The sequence below is a fragment of the Rhinatrema bivittatum genome, chromosome 4, assembly GCF_901001135.1.
Source record: "Rhinatrema bivittatum chromosome 4, aRhiBiv1.1, whole genome shotgun sequence".
NCBI classification, from domain to species: Eukaryota; Metazoa; Chordata; class Amphibia; order Gymnophiona; family Rhinatrematidae; genus Rhinatrema; species Rhinatrema bivittatum.
In genome coordinates this window covers 432,082,333-432,109,729 of record NC_042618.1, presented here as the reverse complement: position 1 = coordinate 432,109,729, position 27,397 = coordinate 432,082,333, and positions in this window count along the sequence as shown.

The window sequence follows — 27,397 nt, the reverse complement described above, 5'->3', positions numbered from 1 at the left end:
CAGGAATGGTGGCCATTTTGGGTTTTTCTGCAGCTCCCTATTCGGAGCTGCCTGGTGCAGAGGAGCCAGAATTTGGCAATTTTCCCCCCCAATTGAGCCCCAAGGCCCCCCAGGATGTGGTCCCTGACCCCCCCTGCCCCCCCACCCCCGGGAAATCCAAAGCTCGTTTTTCCTCAGAATTTGTCCTCCACCTGCATAAATCCTATTTGGCTAGCTTGCAGGAGGAGGAGGAGGGCCCCCCCCCCCCCGGTGAAAATTCCGCGCCCCGTGCCGCTACCTGTTTGTCCTGCCGCAGAACCTCCAGGGTCCAGGTGTGGGTGGTTCCGGGGGTGGCCCCCATCCCTGACCCCCCCCGGTGGCCCCAGTTATTCAGGATCCCGATTCCACTTCCGATTTAGCGAGCGCCCTCCCACCCCTGGAGGGGGACGATCCTAGGGTTCTCCGCATGTTTCAGCATGAGGAGTTGGAGCCTCTCATCCCCTTTGTCCTCCAGGAATTGGGGCTGGAGGGGTCCCCTGCAGATACCCTTACGGCCTCCTTGCCCAAGAATATGGACCCGGTCCTGGTGGGACTCAGGGCCCCGGCAAGCGCTTTTCCTTTTCATCCTATGCACGAGTTGTTGCTCTTACGGGAATGGGAGGCTCCTGAAGCGGGACTCCGAGTGGGGCGGGCTATGGATAAGCTCTACCCCCTCCCGAAGGAATGCTTAGACATGTTGAAGATCCCCATCGTGGACTCCTCGGTCTCTGCGGTCACCAAGCACACTACTATTCCTGTGGTGGAATCGATGGCTCTGACGGATGGATAGACCGCAAGCTCGAGGCCCATATGAAACGTATTTTTGAAGTCCTGGCTCTGGGGGTCCGAGCAACTATCTGCAGCAGTCTCATGCAACGGGCAGGTCTCAGGTGGGTTCAACAATTACTCGGCACCCAGGACCTCCCATCTGCAGAGGGGGAGCAGGCTGAACGTCTGGAAGCCGTCATCACATATGGGGCTAATGCGCTCTATGACCTCCTCCGCGTCCAGGGAAGGCGATGGCCTCGGCGGTATCCGCTAGATGGCTCCTCTGGCTGCGCAATTGGTCGGCTGACCCATCCTCCAAGGCATGGCTAGGCACGTTGCCTTTCAAAGGTAAGTTGCTTTTTGGAGAGGACCTTGAGAAGCTTATTGACTCCTTGGGGGAAAATAAGGTTCATAAGCTTACGGAGGACTGTCCGAAACAATCCCGTTCCTTTACGCCCTCTCGTCCTCGCTTCCGGGGACAGAGGAGGTATATGCCCCGTGGACGAGGTGGCTCCTCTAGGGGTTATTCTTCTCGGTCTCAATCATGTTCTCAGCCCTTTTGTGGGCATTGCTCCTTTCGCGAGGGCCAGTCCCAGCGCCCCACCCCAAAGCCTGCCACACAATTAAGTTCAGTTGACCCATTCCTCGGTCCCCTTTCTGGGCGGTCACCTCTCCCTGTTCTTCGAGGAATGGGTCAAAATTACGTCGGACCAGTGGGTCCTCGACATTTTCCGAGACGGTTACTCCTTAGAATTTGTTCAAGATCTACCAGACCTCTTCGTATTCTCCCCATGCAATCATCTCAAGCGGGAGGGGGTGGAGCAAACTCTCGTCAGACTACTGAGTCTGGGCGCAGTTGTCCCGGTTCCGAAAGCAGAGCATGGCGCAGGCCAGTATTCTATTTACTTCATGGTTCCCAAGAAGGATGGGGCTTTTCGGCCGATCTTAGACCTCAAGAGGGTCAACCGGGCCCTCAAGATCCCACATTTTCGCATGGAAAGCTTGTGAGCGGTCATCGCGGCGGTTCGCCCCGGAGAGTTCCTCACCTCGCTCGATTTGACAGAGGTGTACTTCCATATTCCGATTCACCGTGATCACCAGAAGTATCTTCACTTCCACATCCTCAACCGGGATGTCCAGTTTCGGGCGCTGCCTTTCGACCTTTTCACCGCACCACGCACCTTCACCAAGGTCATGGTGGTGGTGGCGGCGGCCCTTCGCCGGGAAGGAGTCCTAGTCCACCCCTATCTGGACAACTGGCTTTAAGGGCCAAGTCGGAGGCTCTTTGCAGACAGGCGGTGGATCGGGTATTAGCTCTCCTTGCGTCTCTCGGTTGGATAGTGAATTTTTCTAAGAGCAAGCTTCAGCCCTCCCAGGTGTTAGAGTTCCTGGGAGTCCACTTCGACACTCGAGTAGGCAAGGTATTCTTGCCTCGTGCGCGGGCCCTCAAGTTGATCGACCAGGTTCGGAATCTGCTCTCGCTGCCTCTTCCAACGGCTTGGGACTACCTGCAGGTCTTAGGTTCCATGGCTTCCACTATCGACCTAGTTCCCTGGGCTTTTGCTCATATGCGACCGTTACAGAAAGCTTTGCTATCCCGTTGGCAGCCGGTGTCGAAATAGTTTCACATAGTCCTCCCTCTTTTGGACTCTACCATCGCCGCCTTGCAGTGGTGGCTTTCGCTTCCTCATCTTCTCTGGGGAATGTCCCTTCAATCTCCACAGTGGACATTAGTAACCACAGACGCCAGTCTCTCGGGCTGGGGTGCGGTCTGCCTGTCCCAGTCCACTCAGGGGATCTGGTCACCGGTTCAGACTCGCTGGCACATCAGTCGATTGAAGGCCTGGGCGGTGCGTCTGGCTCTGCAGGATTTTCTGCCCCTGATACGCGGCAAAGAGGTGAGGGTTCTTTCCGACAACTCCACCACTGTGGCTTACATCAACCGTCAAGGGGGCACTCGCAGCCGCCTGGTGGCCCTAGAAGCCGGCCGTCTCTTCGTCTGGGCGGAACGACATCTGGATTGCCTGGTGGCCTCCCACATCGCAGGCAAGGAGAATGTTCAGGCCGATTTTCTCAGTCGTCAAATCACTCGATTCGGGAGAGTGGGAACTCTCGGAAGAAGCCATGGAACTGATTGTCGACAGGTGGGGTCCCCCTCACCTGGACCTCATGGCGACCTTGTGCAATGCCAAGGCCAATCGGTTCTTCAGCCGCTGGAGGGAGCACGGCTCGGAGGGCGTGGATGCTCTGGCTCTCCCTTGGCCCACGGACGTCCTTCTGTACGTGTTCCCCCCGTGGCCTCTGGTGGGAAAAGTTCTCAGGAGAATAGAACTACACCGAGGGCCTGTGGTTCTGGTAGCACCCGAATGGCCTCGCAGACCATGGTTCATGGATCTCGTCAACCTGGCGACGGACAGACCCCTCCGGCTAGGCCATCTTCCTCGTCTACTTCGGCAGGGGCCTGTATTTTTAGACCAGGCCGATCGTTTTTGTCTAGCGGCCTGGCTTTTGAACGGTGACGCCTGAGGCATAAGGGCTATAAGGAGGAGGTTATCTCCACTTTGCTGCGAGCCCGGAAGCAGTCGCCTTCTCTAGCTTACATGCGCTTTTGGAAGGTCTTTGAGACTGTTTGTGAGGAGTCGGGTGTCTCAGCATGCTCAGCCCCGGTCTCGTTAGTTCTTTCTTTTCTACAGAAGGGTCTTTCCTTCAGTTCCCTGCGCGTGCAAGTTTTCGCTCTCGGCTCTCTCCTTGGACGGGTCGAGGGTCATCCCCTAGTGGGCCACCCGGACATGGTTCGGTTCGTGAAGTGAGTCAAACACCTGCATCCTCCCACTCTCATTACTTGCCCATCGTGGAGTCTTAATCTGGTCCTCCAAGCCCTCTGTGCTGCCCCGTTCAAACCTCTCCGTCGGGCTACGGTAAAGGACCTCATGCTCAAGACAGTTTTTCTTGTTTCTATCTCCTCCGCTCGGGTTTCCGAGATCCAAGCATTGTCCTGTTGGGAACTTTTTTTGCAGTAGTAACTTTTCTGATAAAGGTAGGGGGAAGGGTTAGATATGGCCGGGAGGGTGGGTTAGGTAGGGGAAGGGAGGGGAAGGGCGGGGGGAGGGAACGGGCAGCGCGCGCAGGGCTCGGCACGCGCAAGTTGCACAAATGTGCACCCTCTTGCGCACACCGACCCCGGATTTTATAAGTACACGCGCGCGCTCTCTTTTAAAATGTACCCCAAGTGTGTTTTTCTTGATAGATTTGGGAAAACAAATTATAAGTACAAAATCAAAGTAAATCATAAACTTTGAAAGCAAAATATGACTGTCCTATGAACAAAGACCATGGTTTTCTTTCTTCAGCAAACGCTAAAACTGAGATAATCAAGAGCTGGTACTAGGGAATGGTGTTATCAATGAGATTTCCACTGGATGGTGCCACAGTACTGGTTTATTGCAGAATGGAGACTCTCCTATGTGGTGTGAGATATGCAAGAAACGCCTTCAAGCCCAAGGTGTGTGGGAGGGAAAAAAAAAATTACAAAAAAGTGATTTGATCTTGTGGTGTGTCCCATTCATTTATCATAGCTCCTGAAGTGCATATGAATTTGAAAGCCACTGGAACATCTTCCAGAAGTCTGCACATGCCATCACAGATTTATGAGTCTTATTCAAAATCAAAACATGGTCTTCCTCCTATTTACGGCAGTATCTGTAGAGCAAGTGAATTACTTAAGTGTCATATTCTAGGGCCACATAGGAATGCAATTTATCGAAAATAAAAAAAAAAAAATGCCATGAAATGAATTACAGAAGTAGATTTAGATTTACTTGTCTTTACAAACCCAAGGCATCTTATATTCATGTACAGAATATATTTCCCTGCCACAGAGGGCATTCAATCTAAGGGATCTGTTTACTAAGCTGCAGTATTTTCCCTAGAAGGGGCAAATATGGGATTCACAAACCCACAGTACAGATTTCCCACCCCCAATGTCCTAGTGATCTACTGTAGAATGTATAACATGATGCAGAATATCTTCAGTGTGATGGAGAATGGTAATGCCGAGTAATCGGCATGCAGTATTTGGAGATAGATGTATACCGTTATCAAATTTTATTTTTTTTTGAGGTTGTAGGAGTGAAAAATTGAAGAGATTTGTGATAGTACTGAAGTCTTCATGTGGAGGATTGAAGAACATTGTGATTGTTTCTTGAAGGGTGTGGTAAATTTACTGCAGTGCTGCAATTTCTCTAATTTTTTTTCTGTTACTTTTTTAAATAATATAAAGAGGGTCATTTGTATTGGGTTTTATTCATGTGGTGGAAAAAGTAAGGATGGGGAGGGGTGTTGATGTATGGGGATTGTTGGGAGGTGGGATAATGTGTGATGGGATCTGTTAATGTATAAGAAGAGGGTTGTTAGTTATGTGGGTAGGATATTGATTGTTTTTGGTTTTGAATGTATATATGTAACCTTGTTTGTTTGTATTGTTCTCTTTGTGTGAAAAGGCACATAAATGGTATTTTGTGAAAAATATATTCTGATACCTCAAATAAGTTATTTGTATCATGATTAGCTTTTTGAATTTTGTATTCTTTATTATTCCCCAAATCAGTCCAAACAAATGTTGTTTTTTTTTGTGAAGTGGGTCACACTGGAATTTTTTTATTTTTTTTTTTAAAGTTTGGCTGCTTCAAGGGATAGCCGAGGAGAGGGGGGTCTCAATAGACTCCCACTGGCTTTACATCTGTGTGGGTGGGGTACCAGGAGCCCCACTGATCACTGTAAAGCTTCCGACCAGGAACATCAGAATGTGTGTCAATATCCTAATCCTATATACCGGTATATATTTATATATATATATATATATATATATATATAAATTGCTTGGAACTTAGCCCTGAAACCCTACCCTCTTCCTATCTCCTTGGGGTGCCCCCAACATTCCCCCGGTCTCCTGAAGGTCTAGTGTAGAAGGCTGCAGCGCACCCAAGCTCCTCCAGCTGGCATCACGCACCATTTTGTATATAGTGTCAATCCTGGAGCATAGAGGGCATTATGACCTTCTTCACTAGTGGAAATAAAGTTGGCTAAACAAACACAAACCCACCTAGGTACAATTAAACAATATGTAGGGTAAGTGTATGAATCAACATAAGGAAAAATGTGGTTCTTACCTGCTAATTTTCTTTCCTTGAGTCCCACCGATCAATTAAGATGAATGGGTTTTTCTGCACGCAATGGGCATATGGGGGTATTTTATGTCATAGAACAATCTACACACATTCTGGTAAAGCAAAACTTAGTTTACTAAATATTGTAAATATATAGTGTGAAATCAGTAATGAGAAACAATATCATAATTAATATCATATATATGTATAAAATTATATATATATAATTTTTTTTTTTTAAGTTTGGCTGCTTCAAGGGATAGCCGAGGAGAGGGGGGTCTCAATAGACTCCCACTGACTTTATATCTGTGTGGGTGGGGTACCAGCAGCCCCACTGATCACTGTAAAGCCTCAGACCAGGAGCATCAGAATGTGTGTCAATATCCTAATGCTTCTGGTGGGGGGGGGGGAGGGATTTGGCTACACCTTTTGAGGTTTACCTAATTTTCAATCAAATAATGTGGCTTGCAGATTTAGGAAAGCTGCATTGCTCGATTTGCATTATATTTCCTTATTTATTAGCTAATTTGCATAAGTTTGTTTTAATACCCATGTTGCTGTTTATTGCTCCATAAATCCCTAATGCAGCTTAGTAAATTACCCCCTAAGTTTATTCCTGAGTCAATAAAAAGTCAAATGATTTGGCCAAGGTCACAAAGACTGTGAGAAGCAGGATTTTAACACTGGCTTTCCTTCTCAGCCTCCTGCTCTAATCCCTACGCCACACCTCATCCTCATCTTTGTCCTCATCCTCATCCTGTGAGAGGTCTGTGGGAACTGCTGTGCAGCAGATCATCAATGACTGCCGTGTGTGTTTATTTAACTTGGTGATCTGAGGATTATTGTTTTTATACTGGAACCTTCTGCAGTATTTTGGTCATGCTTTTTGACGGAATTGTTAAAATTTCTAACTATAAAGACTTTTATGGTTATAAAAATTCATGTGTAACATCTCTGTATGGTCCAATGAAAGACCTAAGAGCTGGCAGGGAATTGCCTTTTCTTCAGCATCAATACTACAGTCACCAGTGCTCTGTGTAAACCGATTAGAAAAACTGAAAATCCCTCTGCCTTCAACTATTTTTTCAAATGTCTCTGTGGGAGTCCTACTATATTTGTGAAAAGATTGGCTGGAACAGATTATTTGCCTGATATTGTTTCTACACCCCTGCAAAGCTGCTAACAAAACCTTCACCAAGAAACCCAGCAAAGAACTCTATAATGTCGCGACCGCCGATGTCCGGGGCAGTGCTCCGTTCGCTGTCGCAATTGGGAATCGCAGACACAATACAGAACAATACGAGGCAAAAGCTTTTTATGGTGGCAATAAAGACCGCAGCTTTATTATATAAGTAACACTATATAACCTTGAGATGCACGAGTCTCTCATCATATCTCTCATCATATCTCATCAAACCCACAGTGCTCTACCGACTATAAATCCCACCTACACTCAAAAAACCAAGCGTGATTACTATGCCACCAAGATCCATCAATACACGTTTAACCCCAAAGCCATCTTCTCCTATGTCACAACCCTTACCAGTCCCACCCCCCTAACCATCACTGTTGATGAAGCTAGCAAGAAGTGTGAAGAACTTGCACAATTCTTCCACAACAAAATAGCCAACCTACTCCGCACCCTGCCTCCTACTACCACACCTCCTCCCGGCTCCCTCCAGCCCGCACACAACCCCTTCCCCTCAAAAAAATACTCTTTTAATACCATAGAGCTCACATCTGCTAAAGAAAGTGAGGCCATCCTCAAAAAATCTAAGCCTGCATCCCACCCATCTGAATCTATACCTACTAAATCCCTACTCTCCATTCCTAATATCATTGCTCATCTGCTAGCAGAGATCATTAACTGCTCCCTCTCCTCTGGCTCAGTTCCCGAACCCCTCAAACATGCAGTAATCAAACCCCTTCTCAAGAAGCCCACTCTGGATCCCAAGGACCCCGCCAACTACCGCCCCATTTCCAATCTCCCTTTCATCTCCAAAATCATGGAGAAGGTTGTTAACACCCAACTCATGGAATACCTTGATAATGACATACTTCATTCCTCAAAGTTTGGTTTTCGCAAAAACTTAAGCACAGAAACCCTCCTTCTTTCACTCACCGACTTTCTCCTCACTGGCCTTGACCAAGGTCATAGGTTCCTCATAGCATTCCTTGACATCTCAGCAGCATTTGACACGATAAGCCACAATCTACTCATCTCTCGCCTTACTGACATTGGCATAAATGGCTCAGCCCTCTTGTGGTTCAGATCCTACCTAGCAAACGTTTCTCCGTTAAACTCTGCTCCTCAGAATCTTCCTCCTTTACTCTTCCACAAGGGGTGCCCCAAGGCTCTTCCCTCTCCTCCACTCTATTCAATATTTACCTCCTCCCCCTCTGTCATCATCTTTCAAATCTTGGTCTCAAATTCTACATTTACGCTGATGATGTTCAAATCATCATCCCTATCCGAGAATCGCTATCTGCTACTTTAAACTTCTGGGAGAAATGCCTCACCTCCATTAACACTCTCCTGACCTCCCTCCAGCTTGCCCTGAACTCCGCTAAAACTGAACTCCTCCTCATCCATAACCAACAGACCCTCAAACTCTCCCCTTCTAATGACCCCAGGATTGCTACACTCACTTCTCACCACCCTGTACGGAACCTAGGCGTCTTTGTGGACACGCACCTGAACCTAAAAAAACATATTTCCTCTGTCATTAAAGGAGGTTTCTATAAACTTATGGTCATAAAGAAGCTCAAGTCCCTTCTCCACACACAAGACCTCAAAACAGTCATCCAAGCCACTTTAACCTCCAAGCTCGATTACTGCAACTCCTTGTACCTGGGCCTTCCTCTCTCTAACATCAAACCTCTCCAGATTTTACAAAATGCAATGGCAAGGATGATAAGCAATGCTCGTAAATCAGACCATATAACCCCCATCCTCAAGGACCTACATTGGCTCCCCATCACATACCGCATTCTGTTCAAAACGCTAACTATCATTCACAAAGCCATCCACAACCATAACTCCTTGTGGCTCAGTGTACCCTTACAACTTACTCATTCTTCCCACCCCTCCAGAGCGAACCGCAAATACACCTTACAAGTCCCCCCACTTAAAAAGGCTCGTCTGACAGCCACCAGGGATCGCGCCCTGTCGATTGCTGGCCCCATGCACTGGAACACTCTACCCCTTAACCTTCGTTTGGAGCCATGCCCTCTTAAGTTCAGAAAAATGCTAAAAACCTGGCTCTTTCACCAGGCTTTCCCTGATTAATTTTCCTCGTTTGACTACTATACACCTCCCTGGCACCTCTTACTCCTCCCGTCGCTCCATGACACCTCTCAATTGCTCTCTGATGACTCCATGTAGCCACATACTACTACTTGTATATTTGTAGATATGTTTTACTTTTTGCATACTGTATTCTCTTTAGTTTTCTTTTTTTCATTTTGCTAAATTTCACCTCTGTGCTTCCTTTTGTATTTATCAGTTGCCCCGTTCCCCCTTTTCCTGTTTATTGTAATTTTCCACCTTTTTTACGTTAAAATGTAAACCGATATGATGTGTATTTTAATGTCGGTATAGAAAAGCTGTTAAATAAATAAAATAAATAAATATCTGTATTTAACCAACAGTCCAGGGTGCCATCCCGCCGTGTCTCCAAATAAGGCGGCCCCTTCCACCGGCCCCCCGCTATGTTCATGCTAGCAAGGGGGGCCCCTTCTCCGGCCTACCAAATTCGGCTCCGACTCATGCACTTGTCTAAAGCTGCGATATGTGATGCTACATTTGTACAAATGTAATAATTAACAGAGAACTAAACAACATTGAAACAGTAGAAATCAACAGCCATTATCAATATTACAATATAAACAATCACTCTAGAAACTCTTTAACTGTTATTTGCTATTTCTAATACATGCATATATATGATTGAGATGTGAGTGAGTGGAGTCACTTGCCGTCGCTGCTGCTGAAAAGGGGCAATGGCAGCGGCGAGGCAGGTTTTTACGCTGGCGAGGCAGGTTTTTATTGGCGCTGCGACGCGCACTTTGGTGTGCGTCGCAGCCCGATGACATCATGGGCACGTCTGGAGGGCACGCTCTCGCGAGAGGCCCACACCCGACATGCCCAGGAAGACCAGCACCGGAGGACGGTGAGTCCTCCGTCCCAGCGGCGTGCTGTTAAGGGCAGGCATGCTTATGGGCGTGAGCCCTTTTATTAACGTTGCGACCGCCGATGCTCGGGGCAGTACTCCGTTCACTGTCGCAATCAGGAATCGCAGACACAATGCAGAATGATACGAGGCAAAAGCTTTTTATGGTGGTAATAAAGGCTGTAGCTTTATTATATAATTAACACTATATAACCTTGAGATGCACGAGTCTCTCATCATATCTGTATTTGACCAACAGTCCAGGGTGCCACCCGTCATATCTCCAAGCAAGGCAGCCCCTTCCACCGGCCCCCCCCGCCGTGCTCATGCTAGCAAGGGGGCCCCGTCCCCGGCCTACCAAATTCGGCTCCGACTCATGCACCCGCCACCAGCATGAGGTAATAGCACTTGCCTCATGCCCCCCCCCCCCCCCCTCCAAGCTGCGGCTTTTTCAACCTAAGAATAGTTCAATGGCTTCCTGGGTGGAATTGTTGAACAGATCAATGCCAATATCTGATAGGTATATATTATCAGACCTGTATAAACCTTCACATGCATCTTCCGCCCATTCATGGCATATGGGCCGGCCTCCCAGCCTGGTGGCCCAATGTCCGACTTGTCGGTTAACCTTTTTTTGACCTCTTTTCCATAACCTGCTATTGCGCCATTTTAGTCGCAGTATAATATCTGACCACATCATGCAGGAATTAGGAAAATTGGCAACCAATTTGCTCCAATCTTGTTTAATGCGTCATATTAGTTCTATGCAAGATATAGTTCCCAGGTCATTACCACCGAGGTGAATGACCACGGCATCTGGTTCAGCCAAACTGTTTTTACTGTGCTACATTCTCTGGAGAAGCTGATCCCGGGTCATTCCTTTATGACCCATCCATATGATGCTCACATTTCTTGGCGCTAGACCCAAGTAAATCCCATAAGAGCGAAACTGCGCCCTCTTGGCTGCCCAGTGAACAAGGAGTGTCTGATAATCCAGACAGACCTTTGCCGTTGTGGTGTCTCTGTAAAGAAATTTCACAAATGAGGTTAAGTGCTCACAGTAAACTTGGCCTGATATACGTGTAGACAGCATCCAACTTCCACCTCCCAATTTTTCGAATGGTGGCAATGTTTAGTCCGGCTTGCACGGCGCTAGTGGCCACACCTATCCTGAATGAGCAGATCCCGAATTCCTTAGGGTTGTGTCCTATTTGTTGAATTGCCAATCTGAGGACTGACGCAAACTGGTATCTAGTGAGTGGGGTATGATCGTTATGGATCAGCAATTGTGTGCTGCCTGCTGGGCGAGCTAATAGGTATGTCTTAAGATTTTTAATGGGGCGTGTGGACACATTCTCGATGGTCCTTAAATACAACTTGGCTCCTCTAGTAGCTTGGTCTGTTTTTGAACTCTGCATTCTTATCTGGACAACATGTTCGGATACTGTGATGTTCTGCAATAATATTCCTCTGAGACCCACTTTACTATTTGACGCGGCCACCATCTCGCTAATTCGCAGTGCCTCCAAAAAAGGCCAGCGAAAAGGCGGTTCTAAATAATTTAACTTCAAAAGGTGATACGCATACCATTGGTAATGCCAACCACAGCTGCAAAAGCAAGTCATGTGTGATAGGCTTACGTGTATCAATGACAGGTACTGATTTTTTGGCCCATCCCGCCATAATTTTCTTAACTAGGAAATTCTTTCATGGGTTGCCCCAACTTCTTGCCTGCAAAGCCAGCTAGCTGACTCGTCACTACACCCCTTGATATACCTTTCTCTTTTGCGTTCACAATAAATTTGACCATAAGATCTTGTTGAACTGGTCCTGCATTCCAACCTCTCTCTTTTAGGAATTTGACAGTTATTAGACAACTGATTCTCAATTCTTTACAAACACTGTTTGTTGTGCCGATCACCCCAATCTTTCTCAACGGATGTTTTAACATCAAACGCCCCAACAAGGCACCTCGTTTCACCCCTAATCGGGCTTCCTCAGGGGACTCTTACTGTATATCACAGTTTCAATCGTGCATCACTCTTGATGAAACGGGTATCATAATTTACTTCCTCTAATTCTGGACGCCACTTATCTGAACCTCACTACATACACTTACACAGTGCATCCACACGTTTCCAAATTACTTTTTATAACCGTTCGGTACATGATCCAACCAGCCGACCAAATGCCCAACAAGGGTCTCGATTTTTAAATCTAAATAATAGCCTCTTACTGTTTTACCGGACAGATTCAACGCCGATCCACTCACTTCCTCTTCATTCTAACAATGCCAACTGCTATAAAATCGTTTACTATTAGATGATAATATAAAGGATAATAGGTCACTTTTATGGGGTACATAGTTTTTAAGTGGATAATGATGAATGGGTGTGATTGTGTGATATTAAGGGGTTAGGGTTGGGATAAATGATGGTTATTAGTTAGGACTTGTCCGGACTGGGTGTATTTAAAACTGTGATTAAACATTGAATTCATCAGAATACAGACATTGTGATAGGATACATGTATGTTGAGGGGTATATGTATTGATGTATATGTACTGTTGAATATGGTGTCATTAGAAATGATGTGTTTAATGTAATTTAAACGATGTATTTAATGGCTGTTTTATTAAATGTGATATAATATATGTTTATAAATGCTTATATGACATGTAATAATAAAGGATATAAACATTTTTGAAAGGTGATATTGAAGATAAATTTAAATTGATATTGTATATTTATGGGAATATTTTGGGAGTCCCTAAGTGTGTTGGATTGTGTATCTATTAAGGGGACTTATTAGTGCTCCGTAGTGATTGTGTCAGAGGGTGATGTGTCACTGGAACTGCTAGAATCAGATTCTATTTCTGTTCTTACCTCTTTTTTGCTTTCTTATTTTTTAACCTTTTTTATTGCAAAGGCTAGCCCCTGGTGTTAACTCCAACTCACCTATTGCCGTTCTCTCGTTCTCCTGTGCTGGGTCAGTTGCCGAATTGCCTTTGTTGTTTCTTTCACTGGTGAATTCTTCTGCCAACGCCTGAGTCGGTGGAGCTGTGTCGACAGAGGCGGTCGTGTTATGTTGCGCGGAGCTCGATGTTTGTGTTCTCTGGCTGATTTCTTGCTTGATGCGGTGCTTTCAGCCGGGTTGCCAGTGGCTGTTTGTCCTGCGGCTGTTTGTCCTGGCCATGGCCACCATCCCCAGGGGGGGCTGCTGCGGGTTGTTCGCAGGTAATGCCCGCGATACCTGTGTTCCAACTGGCAAATGGATTTGCACCAGGCCAGAATGGAATTAGCATCTTCCAGGATGACTGTGGAACATTCTGCATGTGGTTACTCGCAGGTCCTGCCAGCGTCGGTCCTTCGCTCATGTTGGTAGGGCAGCCGGTTGCCGTGACCAAATTTTCTGCATTACTGGGCCCCTGTGTCGCCGTTTGACTTTGTATTGCTGACTGCTCAGTCAGGCTTGTCCCTTGGACCAATTCTTGTGTTTGTGACACAGGCTGTTGTTCTGTTGTTGTACCATCTCTGTTGTTGTTTGGTACTTCAGTGCGTGTGATGCACCCGCATTCTGCTCTTTTGCGCTTTTGTCTGCTGGCATTCCGTTGTGCGCGTGGCCTGGCCATTGCTTTCTTGTTTTCCAGTACTGTTTTGTCTGCATCTTCCTTCGGGACAGCTGCCATGGTGTTTTTTGTCCGCGGCTTCTTTCGGGACGGCTGCCATGGTGTAGTGTGACCAACCTCCTTTAAATTGTGCGTTGGTGTCTTCTTTTAAATTAATCTGTCTTGCGGCCGCAGCACGCAGTGCTCAGGTCTTCACCATAAGCACGGCCAATCAAACTCGGCCCCTATGACTCAGAGGACAGGCCTCTTGCCACCCCAGTCACTGAGGAGTGAGTCTCTCCCTCTCTTTTTTTTTTTTTTTTTTTTATCTAGGTAGCAGAAGTTCAGAAGAAAAATAATTTTATTTTTTTTTTAAGAAATAAAATAGATGTTAAAACATGTAAGCCACGTGTTTTGGCTGCCGCTGGGCAGCTGGGCCGGTTTTGTCTGCAAAGGGCAGGCTGCCGGCGTTTGTCCCCCCCTTTTTTTTTATATATATATATATATATTGGGCCTTGCTGAACAGCCCTTGCCCTTCTTAATCGGATCGTGGGATTTGGAAGGCATCCCGCGTTCTCCACTCCCCTCCCCCACCGCGTCCAGAAACACAAACACTTGCGGTCCTGAGTACGGGGGTGGTTGCTTGCCGTCGCCGCTGCTGAAAAGGGGCGATGGCAGTCCTACTATACTTGTGAAAAGATTGGTTTGAACAGATTATTTGCCTGATATTGTTTCTACACCCCTGCAAAGCTGCTAACAAAACCTTCACCAAGAAACCCAGCAAAGAACTCTATTTTTACAGAGTGTTTGTAAAAATTCATGTAATCTGAGCTCTTTGTTCAGCATGTTTATATAAAGAAGGAGCCTAATCTGTCTTACATCATAATTTAAAGAACCACGCTGAGCAGCATTAGTCTCCATGTCACCCATTCTGCTTTAGTCTTTTAAGTGACAATAAGTGAGATTAAAGTAAATGATAATGAACACTTGGGGATCATCATATGGAATTTATGGAGCATGTGGTAGGTAGTTGAAGCAAGATTCAGATCTGGGACTGTGCTATTCAGCAGCAGTAGTCTTTGGCTCCGTTTCCCAAACAGTAGCTCTTGTCTTGCTTGGACGGTGATGCTCTGGACAGAGAAGGGTACAGAGGTTCCGTTGCTGTGGTGGTGTTAACCAAATGAAAAGCAAGTAGAAGAGATTTATACATCCATATCTTCTCCTTTCGCTTTCCAATGAAATTATTGCAAGTTCAAGCTGTGATGAGGAGAGTGAGAGAGTGCAGATTCAAGTGCCCCAAAGCTAAATAAATTGTCCCTGAGGCAGAGCTCACTTGCTCAAAACATAGTGCCATGCCGGGAGGAGAAAAAAGACCAACTTAAACATTTAGAAGGAGTAAAGAGATCGTTTAGACTTTGGTTCACTAAATACAAGTTAAGTGGTGCTTAAGTGCATTGATGTTCATGATATATAGTAATGGAGCACATTTGATTTTTTTATTTTTTTTTCATAAAAAGTCACAGACCAGATGATTATACCAACAAATGCATGAGCAGTTAAGTCCTGGTATAATGGTCTTTCATTTCTACATAATATATGACAGGTCCTGGACACTTTAATAAAGAGTGGTGGGTGAATCCTATTTTCCTGTGCAGAAAGGCAGGCCAATCCACACCAGTGGGTTATGCACTCCTACTGACTCGCTGCTGTCACAGACATACAGCCCTGCTCCGACATCAACCCGCCAATATTCTCCGTCTCCAGCAGATGGTGGACTTGCATCTCCCTAGCTTCAACTACCTACCACATGCTACATTAAAAAAAAAGGAGAAAAAGAAGAAACAAATTTGAGCTCCTCAGGTGAACCCAGTCTGGGGCTCTCCCTCAGTTCAGCGTTTGAGCCTCTATGCCGTGCTGTGGCAGCTGGCCTGCAGGAGCCCAGCAATAAGCAGTATCAGGCCTTCGTGGCTGAAGGAGGAGGAGCATCGAGCCATGCGGGCTGGGAGGAAGAGAGGCAGCGTCGGGCCTGCGTGGCTGAAGGAAGGGCTTTGAGCTGCTTAAACTGTGGGGAAGGGATAGCATCAGTCAAATCGGAAGAGGAAGCATTGTCGGGCCCATGGTTGAAGGAGGCACATGGAGCCACGTGGATTGGGAGGAAGAAGAAGAAGAAATGGCAGCATTGACTCCTGCAGCAGAAGAGGAGGAGGAGAAAAGCAGTTGGCTGTGTCAGCCTAAAGGAAGAGGCTGATGTCCCTGGTTGGTTCTGGGGGAGGGGAAGAGATGAGTATGTCTGTGTGAGTAGGAGGGTATGAATGAACATGTGAGGGCAGGCATGTGTGTGTGTGGAAAAGGGAGCAAAGGTGAGTGAGCGAGCATGCATCTGAGAGAGTGTGTAGGTGGGAGAATGAGAAGAGTAAAAGTGTGAGAGAATGAATGAGAGTCTGTGTGTATGTGAGAGAATGTGCATGTATGTGTGTGAAAATGAACATGTGAGTGTATAAATGTGTATGTATAAGAGTAAGTATGTGCACATGTGGTTCCCACCTCTCCCCCCAACTAATCTACGGTAAACTCAGGATGAGTGCAAATCCAAAGTTCCCAGGTATGAATATGAGGTTAGACTCTGGGTCATTGAAGGGACAGGCTCTTTAAACTGCTAGGATCCAGATGCCATCTAGTGGCCAGGGCCACACTCCTTTCCCTCATATATCTGAAAAATGTTTCTTCACCTCACTTTTCCTCTTTAGCGATCCTTTCTTCCACTTGAGCTTTTGCTCTTCTTTGTCTCTTTCAGCTTCAGCAGGTAATGTTCCTTTCTTCCTCTTTTTGAGTTTCTTTGTAATTTTTGAATGCTGCTCTTTTGCCTTTATTTTTTTCAGCCAGCACTTTGGTGAACCTCCTCCTTCCTCTTCCTTTTATATACTTGTATTGCCTTTATTATAGCTTCTTTTTTTGTTCCACTTCATCCATTTTCACACATGCTAGATTCACCCAGTCCTCTTTGCCCCCTTGTCAGTAAACTTGTGGTGGAATACCAGTTTGCCTCTGGTTTGATTATTGGCACCTATCCATTCTCAGCTAACCTCCTGGACCCTGGTTCTAATTTACCCCCCTCCCCTCCACTTTCCGGAAAATCCTGTAGGATTGGGGCTGAAGCATGAATGAAATTGGAAGGACATTTATCCCTCGTGGACTCCTATCCAGGACCCAGTCCAGGGGTTACAGGGGAAAAATATCAGGCGATAGAAGAACTTTTTAGATAGAGCTCAGAGTAAGAACATTATATCAACTTTTGTTGATAAACAGAAAACATTTTATTCCTTTCTTAAGAGGTAGGTAAAATCAAAGTCAACATGGTTTGATGATTTCTCACAGGACAAGCAGGATGGTAGTCCTCACATATGGGTGACGTCAGTGGACGGAGCCCTGTTACGGAAAACTTTTCTGTCAAAGTTTCTATAAAGCTTTGACTGACACTGGCACACTGAGTGCACTGAGCATGCTCAGTCTGCAATTATCCCTGTGACCACAGGTGTCTCCCCTCAGTCTTCTTTTTTCCACTCTGCAGTAAGCATAGCGGTTAGGAGCTCTGTGAGAAATTCTCACAATTTTTCCCTCACGGAAACACTTAAACTTTTACTTCGTAAACGCTTTTTCCCTGCACGGGTCTCCCTTTGCGTACATTTAATCGATGCTCAGTGAGTACTATGCCCTGTTTTTCGGTCGGTTCCTGTCACCTCGCTACGGTATCCCCAGCCTACCAACCGAATTGCGGCCTTCCCTCTCCCTATGTTTTCACAGTTAGCCCCACATAGCCTGCGAGTGTCCTCCTGTGACCCTCTGCCTGGTTATTAGCACTAGTGGGATAGGGACTTCCACGGTTACCATTGCCGCCAGGGCCTCTGTCGAATTCATCCCTCGGTACCTTCGTGCAGTCGATGCCCCCATCGCTACCATCAGTACCCCCATCCAGGCCTGTCCTGCCTTTTTCGATGCCATCAACACCCTACCCCCGCGGTCCATCGATGTCATCGATGCCTGGGTGGATGCCATCAATGCACACCTTGGTGTCATCGATGCCCAGGTCAGTTCCATCGATGCCATCGTCGATTCCATCAATGCCATCGATGCCCAGGTCGGTTCCATCGATGCCATCGTCGATTCCATCGATACTGTTGATGCCTGGGTCGATGCCATCGATGCCTTTATCGATGCTGTCGATGCCCGGATCGGTGCCATCGATACCCATGTCGGTGCCATCGATGCCATCGATGCCCATGGCCATGCCGTCGATGCCTGTGGCCATGCCACTGATGCCGTCGGCGCCCATCTCCATCCATTGATGCCATCGACGCCCACATCGTTTCCATCGGTGTCCTTGTCGTTCCTAGTGATGCGGCCATCGATTCCGTCGATACCGGTATCAATTTCCCGATGTCATCGATGACTATTCGATTCTTCGATGCCACATCGTTTCCATCGATACCTATGCCGATGCCGTCGGTGCCTCTGTCACTGTTATCGTTGCTCTGCCCGGGCCATCAACATTTTTTCATCTATATTTTTGACGATATCCTCGAGGCTGCTTCTATGCCGCCATCGATACCGTCAATACTGATATAGCATCTACACGCAATGCCCTCACCTAAACACAGTGCTCCATGCTTTGGGTTCTTAACTAAAGCCCCGTATCAGCCCACGACACTACATAGTGCCAGGAGCAGTGCAGGCATCTAACAGTCCATCATCATTCGCCATCCAAGACAGTGAGGGCATCCACCTCGGCGCTGGGGAAAGACCGGGCCGAGCACCATGGCACTCATTGTCACTGGCAAGATGACCGTCCGCCACCGACGCCATCCAAGACATCGGTGCTATCCTACTCGGTGCTGAAGAATGCCTAGGGCCGAGCAATATCGCTACTGCCACCGCCACTGTTCCACACAGTGGCGGTGGCAGTCCTCGGTGGCAGTCCTCGGTGGCAGTCCTCGGTACAGTGGCAGTCCTCGGTGCAGTGGCAGTCCTCGGTGCTCCAGAATGACAGGACCAAGTTCTGAAGAATTCTGCACTGCTGTCACGATACATCGAGCCGCTGCAAAGAGGGCCAGATTCATTTATTTATTTATTTTATTTATTTAGCATTTTTTATATACCGAGGTATAGCAGGGTTGCCTTCACTCCGGTTTACATACAAAACAACAAGTTACATTGAACGATGTTTGAAATGAAATAATTAACAATAATGAGAAATGACATAACTAGGAGAATGAACGAAACAAGATAACACAGGGTAGATACCCTGAATAGATGAACAGAGATATCTGGGAACATCGTAGAAACATCTGTATCATGAAATAGGGGAGATTGACTTAGGGGATATTGAAAGAATAGCAGGCTATATTATTGAACTTTAAATGTACTTTAAAGTCGTTGAGTGCTGTCATAATGATAATATATTATATATAATATATATAATAATATATAATAATTATGACATAATGCTGTCATAATTCATGAGTCATAATGGCTCCCCTGTACCCGAGGCATTCCCCACCGACACCAGTGCGGGGTTCTGACCCTCCACAAATTACTGTGGTAGCGCCAGACATGCTCAGCCTGTCTCCTCTGTACCTGTGCTACCATACCAGGTTATAGAGTTGAGTTGGATGTTTACGTCCTTCAGGCTGTCCCTCGATGCCTCCTGAAATCCACAGAGCCATCGATCTTCACCAGCTCATCCTTCTGCGATCCACGACGGATGGTAAATACTCTAATCCCGCTTCAGCAACAATCCCATTGAGACCTGTTCTCTAAATCGGGCCATATGGTTCGAAAGGTTCTAGATCATCTTGTCTTCCAAGAACCATATTAGTGTCACATATCGCTATTGCCAGCTATGTCGGACACAATACCAAGAGAACCTCTCTACCAATCATTTGAGATTGTATCAGGACATCCTCCCGTTGTCAGCAACGGGACTCTGTACTGATTAATACTCTGGCTTCTGCTTCCTAATTAAGGACCAAAATCCCAGATGCATTCACTGATCTGCTAAACACAAGATCCAGCAAACACTGCCTCAATTGCAAATCCACCTCGAGGCCTGGCAACAGGTCTCGACGTTTTCTTATACAGCACACAGAAATGCGGGTAAGACTTTTACTGCTCACGCTCCTATGGGAGATTACATGATATCCAGATTACATCAGCTCCACCAGTTGGACACCTCCTGGTCTCTCAACTTGCCGGATGTCAGAGTGGCCTACCCCACTTGGTACCAAGGTTCAGGGTACAGTCCCCAGGACGCTATAAAGCGCAGGGGGGGGGGGGGAGTTTTAATCTCACTAATCTTTCTTTCAACAGAAAGTAGTTACTCTCCGCCCATCCTGGACCTCAGAAATATCAACTTTCTTCAGAATGGACAGGTAAAATGGTGTCTCTCATCATCATACTTCCATACCGCAGTAAGTAGGTTGCCTCTCTCCTCTAATCTTTCTATGTGCTTCATGGTGAGTCAACAATATTACAATCCCAAGCTCTGCCGGTTGCTCCAGCGTAGGCAACTTGGGTATTTCATTAAATCACTAGCAGTGACTGCTGTTTCTCTATGGAGTAAAACATCATTCACGCTTTTCCTTGCATGGACAGCTGCATAACAACAGTCAATCCAAGCAAGGAGCTCTATCTTCTTCACGACTCACTATAAATCTACTACCTGGGATTGCTGTTAACTACCATAAATCCCATACAGAAAACTTCTGGACATCACAGTCACAACGAACTTCCTGTCCAACAACCGCGCACACATTCTGACAAATTCCTATATGTCTCTGCGTGCATACAACATAACTTCAGCCCCTCCATTCTTTCATTGCTGGGCCACGGGATTTTTTCACCATGCACTTTACTCATAGGTCCAGATTTGCTATGAGTAAGATTCAGTGAAATTTCAACTATCAGTGGATCTAAACTGTTCAACCGCTTTTGTCCCTGATCCATATTGCAGATCTAGAACCAAAACCTAGGCTGGTTCTGCTCATGCTCGCATTTACTCAGGGTTGCAGATTTCGAACTAACATCTTCTCACCCCAATATGCGTCTATTCCGCTCCATGCAGAGTTTCACATCAACTTCCTGGAGCTTCGAGCCATGAGTTATGCCTTTATGCCTTACAATACTGCCTCTGCAACAAACCTTTGTGCATACAGACAGACAGCATAGTGACAATGTGGTATTTCCAACACACAAGCACGCACAACCTCTTAGCTGCTCTGCTAGGAAGCTACGCAGCTCTACCCTTGGCCCTTGCTCACTCCATGCATCCCAGGGCCACTTATCTAACAGACTTACTGAATGCACTAGCAGACCTTCTCCATATAGGTTTCCATCCTCTCGGATGGTCTCGGTCTACATGTGTAGCGAGAAAAATCTTCTGGCGCTGAGGTCAACCGACCTTGCCCTCTACGTCTGAATCGAACCATATGGTGGACGGATTCTACTCCCTACACATGTCTCGAATGCGTTCCCATGGACGCCTTTGCTGCAACAAAGGCCTCTTATATGTGTCTCTTTCAATGCCTCTCATAGCCAGCACTCTTATTATGCTGCACCGGGACCAGGATGTGGGTCTCAGACCCACATCCTGGACGAGACCAGTATGCTTTCCCATACTTCTCAATCTATCACACCAGTAACCAATTCGCCTTCTCACAGGTCAGTCTCATATCATGGACTCACTGATGTTCTTAGGTACTGGTAGCATCACAAAAACCTTCCACACATAAATCTTACCATTCAAAATGGCATGATTTACCACATGGCGCATACAAAAGGGTATTACCCCCCCTTTTTTTTTTTTCTTTCTACACCACTCTTTTCTCTTACTCCCTCGGATTCTGCTCCCCAGACATCCTCCACATGGGTACACCTCTGTTCCAATTGGTGTACCACTTGGGAGTGGGGATACCCAATTAACGGTTCAACCCCTTCTGAGTCAGCTTACCATGGGTTATCCACTGATTAAGCCGCCTCTATTTTTACTGGTTACGGAATGGGGCCTATATTTAGTGCTTAAGACTAATCGGAGAAAATTCTTTTTCACTCAACGCACAATAAAGCTCTGGAATTTGTTGCCAGAGGATGTGGTTAGTGCAGTTAGTGTAGCTGGGTTCAAAAAAGGTTTGGATAAGTTCTTGGAGGAGAAGTCCATTAATGGCTATTAATCAATTTTACTTAGGGAATAGCCACTGCTATTAATTGCATCAGTAGCATGGGATCTTCTTGGTGTTTGGGTAATTGCCAGGTTCTTGTGGCCTGGTTTTGGCCTCTGTTGGAAACAGGATGCTGGGCTTGATGGACCCTTGGTCTGACCCAGCATGGCAATTTCTTATGTTCTTATGTTCATACGTTCCCCGTTCGGGCCTTTCCATTCCTCTCACTTAACAGTCTGCAATGGGAAATTCTTTCCCTCGTAGTCATCACTTTTGCCAACAGGGTCAGTGAGTTCCACACCTTGTTACATACTCACCCGACCCTGCGTTCCTCCGTGACCGAGTGGTCTTACGTATTCAACTTCATATCCTTCTTAAGTTAGACGCATCTCACCTTACTCAGAATATACTCTGCCCACTTTTTCCCAACACCTCTCTCTCACGAAGGCAAGAGAGTTTTCCACTCCTTGGACTGTAAAAGTGCACTTGCATTCTATCTAGACCGCACTACACTCCATAGGAATTACACCTAACTCTTTCCTTCTGTGGCAAAAGCCAAGCTGCGAGTTCCAGTGGGCAAACAGATCTTTTCCTCCTAATTGGCGGTCTGTATCTCTTTTTCCTACCAACAAGCAGGCATTTCACTACAACACCGTGTGTAACCACACTAACAGGCCGATACAGTAAAGTTCGCGGGAGAGCGCCTGCTCAGGACACTGGCCTGTGCGCGCAATAAAGTAAACTAAAATATTTAAATTAGGGCCGGCGGTAAAAAAAGGCGCTAGGGACACTAGCAAGTCCCTAGCGCCTCTTTTTGGACAGGAGCGGCTGCTGTCAGTGGGTTTGACAGCCGACGCTCAATTTTGCTGGCGTCAGTTCTCGAGCCCGCTGACAGCCACGGGTTCGAAAACTGGACGCCGGCAAAATTGAACGTCCGGTTTTCAATCCGCAAGTCACGGGCCCATTTCAAAATTGTTTTTCTTTTTTTCACTTTTTTTAACTTTCAGGACCTCCGACTTAATATCGCCATGATATTAAGTCGGAGGGTACACAGAAAAGCAGTTTTTACTGCTTTTCTGTGCACTTTCCCGGTGCCGGCAGAAATTAGTGCCTACCTTTGGGTAGGCACTAATTTCTGAAAGTAAAATGTGCGGCTTGGCTGCACATTTTGCTTTCTGAATCGCGAAAGAATACCTAATAGGGCCATCAACGTGCATTTGCATGTTGCGGGCGCTATTAGGTTCGGGGGGGTTGGACGCGCGTTTTTGACACGCTATTACCCCTTACTGAATAAGGGGTAAAGCTAGCGCATCCAAAATGCGCGTCCAATCGCTGGTTAACAGTGCGCTCCGCCGGAATGCACTGTCCTGTATCAGCCTGTCTGTTAGGGCCGTACCAGTCTCAATAGTTCACCTTCAGCCGGTGCCACTTGTACATATTTGTAAGGCTGCGACCTGGAGCTCTCTCCATACCTTCGCAGCCCATTTTTGCTTACATAAGACTGGCCGGCATGCTTCCATGTTTGGCCAGTCCGTCTACTCATCTTCTTTTCGGTTTAACTACCCAATATCCTTCCACCAACCCGTTAAGGGTTTCAGGATGCCCTCCTTACCAAATTCCACCCCCGTCGTTGCGCATTTTGCACATCTTTGGGTGCATTTGGTGCACTCTCGGGCATCCTCAGCTCGGTACACACCCATATATGAGGACTACCATCCTGCTTGTCCTGTGAGAAAGCAAATGTTGCTTACCTGTAACATGTGTTCTCACAGGACAGCAGGATGTTAGTCCTCACGAAACCCACCCACCACCCCGCGGAGTAGGAGTATTATTTTAGTTTCGCTTGCGCTTTTTGCTATAAGACGAGACTGAGGGCAGACACCTGTGGTCACAGGGATAATTGCAGGCTGAGCATGCTCAGTGCACTCAGTGTGTATTAGGAGTTAGCAATCTGTTAGGGAGTTGGCAAACAGATAGGGATGTTTGTGGGTGGATCCTTGGGCCGGTGGCAGATGACCACGCCCCCGGGGGAAGATCCCAAGAGGGACCACCGGTCAGGCTCAGAGTTTGGAGACAGACACACACTGGTTCTTTTATTAAACCATATAAGGAACCACCACAGGTGGCAGTAGTGAGCAGGAGTGCCCGGCAGGTCCGAAGTCCCTCAGGTACTGGAACAGCCATCCCTCGATGGCTGAGCTGTTGAGAAACTGAGTATAGTGAGTAGGCAGGGTATGCAGAGTTCAGGTAAGGAACCTTGATAGAACACTCACACAATGGTCTCATAGAAGCCCAGGAGCTGGAATGAATAGGCCCTCGAGGAGCGAGTACCTGGTTCCAGGGAAAGCAATGAGAGAGCGATGGTAACTCACTGATGTAGTTGGCAGTGATGACTTCCAGGCAGAAGAGAATACAGAGCAAGTCTGGGAACAAGGGCCCTCGAGGAGCAAGTACCTGTTCCAGACTGTCACCTGAAAAACAAAGGAGAGAGCGAGGCCCCCGAGGAGCAGGTACCCCTGGTAAGTCCGAGGAGGCAGAGTAGCTTGGAATCCGAAGCGAGTCCGTTCCATTCCTTGCTAACTCGATGTGTTAGCAAATTCTAAGACCTTATATATCCGTCGCAGATGATGTCATCTCAGGGGGATGCCCCTGAGGTTCGCGCCATCGCCGGTAGTTCAGTCGGGGGCGCGCCGTGCGTGCGCCCCGTAGGCCTCCAGGAAACATGGCGGGTTGCAGCGTCTAGCCGGTCCAGGGATGCCAAAGGACTTTGGCAGAAGGACACCGCGGCAGCCAATCTTCCCGCAGTCAAAGAGGGAGTCGCAAAAGAGGTAAGGAGGGCGGAGAGAGGGCGTCGGGAACTGATGGACACAACAGTACCCCCCTTCAAAGGGCGATTTCCTCTTCGGGTACCAGGCTTAGGTTTTGAAGGATGCGCGAGGTGGAACTGGCGAAGCATCTCTTTGTCTAGGATATTGGTCTGAGGCTCCCAAGAGATTACCTCGGGGCCAAAACCTTCCCACTTTAGAAGGTATTCAAAAGTCTTGCCTCTTTTATGAACATCCAGAATCTCTTTGATCTTGAGTTCTAAGTCATCTTCTGCATTAATGATAGGTAGATCTTGAGTCTTGGAAGAAAATTTGCTGAGTATGTTGTAGATGTCAGCAGCGATGGATGCTGCTGGGGACGTCACTGAGATCTTCAGTGGAAGTGGCGAAGTTGGGGAATGTCCAAAGCCCACTTCAAGTTGTAACACAATAGTGGATCTTCTAATTTAATGAGGGGACTCCTCAGGTCTAGTGGAAGAGAATGAAGTTGCCTCCTGCCTCTGAGTCCACCAGGGCAGGAGTCTGAACCGTGATCGGTCCGTAGGTCAAAGAGACTGGGAGAGAGAGCGGAGGAGATGTCGCAGTGTGGCCTAAGAACAGTCCTCCTGCAGGACATAGGCCCGTCCGTTTCCTGGATGAATGGAGCATGTAGAGACATAATGGCCGGACTGACCACAGTACATGCAAAGGCCGTGCTTCTTCCGAAATCTTCTTTCCTTGGAGGTCAAGCGTCCATGACCAAGTTGCATTGGTTCATCTTTATCAGCAGCAGGGGTTACTGGAACCATCCGAGGAGCACAGACAGCACTAGCCTGTTTTAACCCGGGTTACACTTTAGGCTGGAGTTCCCTCATCTTGTCCCGGAGTCGGTGATCAATCCGAGTGGCCAAGGCTATTAATTCGTCCAGCGAGTCAGGTGTTTGGCAAGCGGCCAGCTCGTCCTTCAAACCGTTATCCAGGCCTCTGCAAAAGAGAGTCTTGAGACATTTGGGGTCCCAGCGGAGTTCTGCCGCAAGAGTTTTGAACTCTATGGCAAATTCAGGCAATGATCTGTTGCCTTGCTTCAAATCCACTAAAGCAGAACTGGCTACAGAAGTTCGAGCAGGGTCATCGAAAATGGATTTAAACAAGTCCATAAATCCTTCTATGTCCTGCAAATGGAGTCCTTGTGTTCCCACAAGGTGGATGCCCAAGACAAGGCTCTACCATCCAGGTATGAAAGGATGTAGGTAGTCTTGGAGAGAGCTGTAGGAAATAGAGATGGCTGTAAGGCAAAATGCATGCAGCACTGGTTCAAAAATCCCCGGGTCTTCTGGATTTCTCCGGAAAAGCGGATTGGAGCCGGCAGTGGTACAGCAGTCTTTAAAGTTACCTCCTGTAACTTTGGTTGGAGGCAGTGCCTTGAACCTTCTGTGTGTGTAGCTGATGAAACGCTGAAGTAAGTTTCTCCAAGACTTCTTGCTGCTCTGTAGTGCGCGGGCCAGACCCGGTATGGCCTGCAAGGCATTAAGTTGTGCCGGATCCATCAAGTTAGCAACCTGTTAGGAGTTAGCAATCTGTTAGAGAGTTGGCAAACAGATAGGGATGTTTGTGGGTGGATCCTTGGGCCGGTGGCAGATGACCACGCCCCCGGGGGAAGATCCCAAGAGGGACCACCAGTCAGGCTCAGAGTTTGGAGACAGACATACACTAGATCTTTTATTAAACCATATAAGGAACCACCAGAGGTGGCAGTAGTGAGCTGGAGTGCCCGGCAGGGCCGTAGTCCCTCAGGTACTGGAACAGCGATCTCTGGATGGCTGAGCTGTTGAGAAACTGAGTATAGTGAGTAGGCAGGGTATGCAGAGTTCAGGTAAGGAACCTTGATAGAACACTCACACAATGGTCTCATAGAAGCCCAGGAGCTGGAATGAATAGGCCCTCGAGGAGCGAGTACCTGGTTCCAGGGAAAGCTCTGAGAGAGCGATGGTAACGCACTGATGTAGTTGGCAGTGATGACTTCCAGGCAGAAGAGAATACAGAGCAAGTCTGGGAACAAGGGCCCTCGAAGAGTGAGTACCGGTTCCAGACCGTCACCTGAAAAACAAAGGAGAGAGCGAGGCCCCCGAGGAGCGGGTACCCCTGGGAAGTCCGAGGAGGAAGAGTAGCTTGGAATCCGAAGCGAGTCCGTTCCAAGACGTTAGCAAATACTGAGACCTTTTACATTGGAAGCGGATGACGTCATCTCGGGGGACGCCCCCGAGGTTTGCGCCCTTGCTGGTACATCAATCGGAGCGCGCGCACCTTACGTCAACAGGAACATGGCGGATCCGCAGCGTCATACCGGTCCGGGGACGCCGGAGGGAGACGGCATGGAGTCACCGCGGCAGCTAACCGTCCATCAGACCCAGAGGGAGTCGCCACAGAGGTAGAGAGTGCAGAGTGAGGGCGTCGAGCAGCGACGGACGCAACAGGAAGGGAAAGACTCCCGATACTACCCTCCTGGTATCCACTCCCATAGGAGTTCTCAACCAGGAGAAAAGTCTTCGGTCAGTCTTGTGGCTGTGGCGCACAACTTGTTCTGCTTCTCATGAGGGGAACACACACAGGCCCCCCATACAGTAGAGGGCACCTGGAAGAATAGTGCCATCCT